Raw genomic sequence first — 5,000 nt, 5'->3', positions numbered from 1 at the left:
TTCCTCTTCTCCCTCTCTCCTTTAACTTCCTTCTCTTCCTCTCTACTTCTCTCTACCCATTCGGTCTCTCTTCCTTTCCTTTCCTTCCTTCCTCTTCTCCCTTTTTCTACTTCTCTCCCTTTCCCTTTCCTCTCTCTTATTCTATTTTCTTCAACCTCTCTTTCCTCTCCCTTTCTTCTTCCTCCATCCTTCTCCCTTCCCTCGCCTTCCCTCCATTTCACCAGTCCCCCTTTCTCTTTCTCTTCTCTCTCTCCCTCCTTCCTTTTCATCCCTCTCTATTCCTTCTTTCTCTCCCTCCTCCTCTCCTCCATTCTTTATTAATTACATTTTGTTTGTTTGTCTGTTTTTGAATGTCCATTTATATACGTCTCTGTTATATAAGCGTGGATCCGTCTCTTTCAATATCTAATTCTCTCTAATTATCTCTACCTGCCTGTCTGTCTATCTACCTGTCTATCGATCTGTCTGTCTGCTTCTTGCTCTCTCTCTCTCTCTCTCTCTCTCTCTCTCTCTCTCTCTCTCTTCCTCCCTGTCTCAGTCTATCAACCCAGTATTTCCTATTATTATGTTTCTCTATTCTCTTTCTTTGCCTCTCTTACTACTTCGACGTGTATTTTTTACCTGTCTGTCTACTTATCTACGTCTTCATCTGTCTGTCTATTTATCTACTTATCTTCCAGTTCAGTTGATTTTCTATTTACACAGTTTTGTCTATCCATCCATGTCTTAATCTGTCTATATATCCCTCTATATTTTTTATCAATCAATCCATCTTTTCTCTGTTCATATTTTTATGTTTTTTCTCTCCTTTTATTTTCTCTTTCCCTCACCTCCTATCTCCTCTCTTCGTCTCGCCCCTTCCCGTTCTTGCCCTCGAAACCTCTCCCTCTCCTTCCCTCTTCCCTTTCATCCCTCCATCCCTCCAATTCCTCATCTTCTCCTTCTCCTTCCACCCTTTGCTCCCCTCCTTTCCTACACTTCCTCCCTCCCCATTCCTCTCTCTCTCTCTCTCGTCTTCCCTCCCTCATTGGAACTTAGTTGAACTTGGTCTCACTGACTTATTGTTTCTGTATTGCACCCACGCTGGGCTAAGGTGCACTGTTATTCCGAATGTGTGTGTGTGTTGGGAGAGAGAAAGAGAGGGGGTGAGGGAGGGAGGGAGCGACTCAGAAGGAAAGGGAAAGACAGAGAAAGATATATATGTATATATATATATATATATATATATATATATATATATATATATATATATATATATATATGTATGTATGATATATATATATATATATATATATATATATATATATATATATATATATATATATATATATATATTATTTATTTATTTATTTATATATATGCACATATATACACGCATATATCCATATACATACACAGAAACACACACACACACACACACACCACACCGCACACACACACACAGAAAGAGAGAGAGAGAGAGAGAGAGAGAGAGAGAGAGAGAGAGAGAGAGAGAGAGAGAGAGAGAGAGAGAGAGAGAGAGATCATTGTTGTTATTACCATTATTATTTTTTTCATTATTAACATCATCGTCATCATCATTATCATCATCATGATCATCATAATTACTAATATTATTATCAATATCATTATCACTATTTTTATTATTATAATCATTATCGATTATTACCACTGTTATTTTTTTTTTATCATTATTACTGTCACTATTTTCATTATCATTATTATTATCATCAGTATTGTTACTATTGTTATTGTCACTATTATTGTCCTTATTATTATTGTTAGTATTACTATTATCATCATTATTATTACTATTATCATCATTATTATTGCTATTATCATTATTACTTTTGGAAAACAAGGAAAGAAGACAAGGATGGAGAAATTATTTGATAAAGAATTCGACGAAAAATTGACACAAATACATCTATATAGTTAACGAAAGGGGAATATAGCGGGAAAGAAGAGAGGGAGACAGAATAAAAAGGACTGCGGAGAAAAAAGACATAGGAAAGAGGAGAGGAAAGAGGAGGGGAAGGAAGGAAGGAAAGGAAGAAGAGGACGGGTAAGGAGGGAAGGGAAGGGGAGAGGAGGAGGGAAAGAGAAGGGAAAGAAGGGGAGGGGAGGGAATGGGAGGGGAAGGAGAGTAGGGAAAGAAAGGGGAATAAAAGAGGATATGAGGGAAAGGAGAAAAGGAGACGGAAATGGAGAGGAGGGATGGAGAGATGAAGGAAGAGGAGAAAAAGGGAGGGAAGAAGAGGTTAAGAAAGGATAAGCGAGAGAAGGGAAGGGAAAGAAGAGGAGAGGGAAGAGCTGAGGACGGAAGGGGGGGGGGAGGGAGGTGAAAGAGAGGGGAGGGAAGGAGAGAGGAAGGAGAGGGGAGATGAGATGAGGGGAAGGAAGAGGATTGAAAGGAGAAAGAAGGGAAGGAGAGAGAGAGGAAAGGGGAGGGAAGGGGAGGGAAGGCTAGTAGATGCAAGAGGAGGGGAGAGGAAGGAAGGAAGAGGAGGGAAGGGGAGGGAAGGGGAGGGAAGGGGAGGAGATGCAAGAGGAGGGGAGAGAGAGGGAAATCTTTAATGACAAAGGACAGATTCCCGTAAAAATCGATTAATTTGCTGAAGCCAACGTCCGCTTTCCCCCGGGCGGTTGGGGCTGGCCAGGGGGGGGGGAGGCGGAGCGTGGTTTGGTCTCCCCCCTTCCCCCCTCCCTCTTCTATTTTCTATTTTTACTTCCTTTCTCTTTCTCTCTCTATCTTTCTCTCTGTGTGTCTCCCTTCTCGTTCCCTCTCTCTTTTACATTCTCTCTCTCTCTCTCTTTCTCTCCCTTTCTATCCTCTCTTTCCACTCTATCCATCCCCCTTCCCCCATCTATTTCTTTATCCTTCATCCCCTCGCTTTATCATCTCTATCTCTTCTTTTCCCTTACACCCCCCTCTTCGTCTCCTCCCTCTCTCCCCTTTCATCTCCCCCTTCTTCCCCTCTTTCTTTCCCTATTCCTCCCTCTCCGACCCCCCCCCCACCCTCCCCTTCTCTCTCAGTCTTGGGTCATTTGTGTTCGAGGTCACAATAGGTCAGTCCGCAAAGAACCTCCCCGCAGAGAAGGTCACGCAAGGTCAAGCTCCTGTTAGGTCACCGAAAGAGAGATAAGTGAAGGTAGAATAATAATTTGTCTTGGTTATTGACTTTTCTCGTTAAATTGTCAGTTCCTCGTTTACTTCATTTGCAGGGAGGTATGCAGTTCAAAGATATTAGTCATGGCAACAATACGACTACCACTAATAGCAGTATTTCCGCTGCTGCTACTACTAGTGATGGTCATGGTAATGATAATGATAATAATAATTATAATGATAATGATAGTGATGATGGTGATGATGATGATGATGACAATAATAATAACAACAACAATAATAATTATAATAATAACAACAACAACAATAATAACAATAATGATAATTAAACAATAACAACAACAATAATAACAACAACAATAATAACAACAACAACAATAACAACAACAACAGCAATAACAACAACAATAACAATAATAATAATAATAATAATGATAATAATAATAATAATAATAATAATTATAAAGATAAAAACAATATTAATAAAGAAATAGATATATAAAACAAATAGGTATTTTTCTCTCCTGCGGTCTACTCAGAGGTGGCGAATCGTTAAAAAAAAGTTTGGAAATTAGGTATTTTGGCCCGTGAGCCAACTTTTATATATATAAATTGAATAAATTGGCTTAAATGATCTAATCATTTGGGCCACTTTCTTCGAGCGGCCGTTCAGTCGTTTGGAAGAGGAAGAAGATACCAAATAGATGAACGGAGAGATAAAGAGATAGATTCAAAAGTTAAAAAAAATGAATTGGTATTTGAGTTTTAAAGTAAGTATATTGATGGATAAATTTACGGTGTTTTAGGTACTGTATATAAATGTGCTTTTATATATATATATATATATATATATATATATATATATATATATATATATATATATGTATATAATATATATATATATATATTATAATGTATGTATTATATATATATATATATATATATATATATATATATATAATATATATATTATAGATAAATATATATATATAATATATATATGATATACTATTATATTAATTATAATATATATTTTATATATATATATATATATATATATATATATACATATAACTATAGATATTATATATATATATATATATATATATATATATATATATATATATACATATATATAATAATATCAAACTAATAACTAACACATATATTATAATAAATCTATAACATATAATATATATATTTATCATATTTACATATACTTAACATCCACTACTATCAAATACACATCATCAACTAAATATATAACATAATATCTTTAATATTGATATATCTATTATATTATTTACATCATATAATCACACAACAAACAAACCGATCGAAACTCATAAAAAAATATATATATATCTATAAATAATATTTTATTATAACTATATTACTATTAATAAATACATATGACTGCCATCATGCTACATATACACACAGACACATCACCACACTCATAGAGCTCACAACCACAAACCACAAATATAAATAATACATTATATATAAATATCTATATTTCTCATCTAATACTGTAAACATTAGTATTAAGCATCACCACACACACATCACAACCTTCACGCTACAATCCAACACACACTCAAAACACACAACAACAACGGATAAACTAATATGCAGTATATCATATGAATAAGCTTCATATTTTATCATATAGTAACACACATATTTACGCACACCAAGAAGAGGACAACGAAGACATCAAAAATACCTGAAGAAAGAAGGACAAAATATTGACTATAATTCGTGAAAAATCCAACTTCATTCTTTCTTTAACTAATCAACAGAAATAGCAATCTGGCAACTCACAGAAAAACCGAAGAAGAAATAAAAAAAGTGAAAGAAACCAAGA

At 34.9% G+C, this 5,000-nt stretch overlaps 1 protein-coding gene across 3 annotated transcripts in view; it reads left to right on the top strand.

Moving 5' to 3' along the window:
* Positions 1-5,000, top strand: part of LOC119598674 (lachesin-like) — a 145,099-nt gene that overhangs the window by 66,333 nt on the left and 73,766 nt on the right. The window lies entirely within an intron of this gene.

This window comes from Penaeus monodon, chromosome 41 (genome assembly GCF_015228065.2).
Source record: "Penaeus monodon isolate SGIC_2016 chromosome 41, NSTDA_Pmon_1, whole genome shotgun sequence".
Classification (NCBI taxonomy): Eukaryota; Metazoa; Arthropoda; class Malacostraca; order Decapoda; family Penaeidae; genus Penaeus; species Penaeus monodon.
The sequence above is the reverse complement of the archived record's forward strand: the minus strand, read 5'-3'. Positions and strand labels throughout refer to the sequence as shown.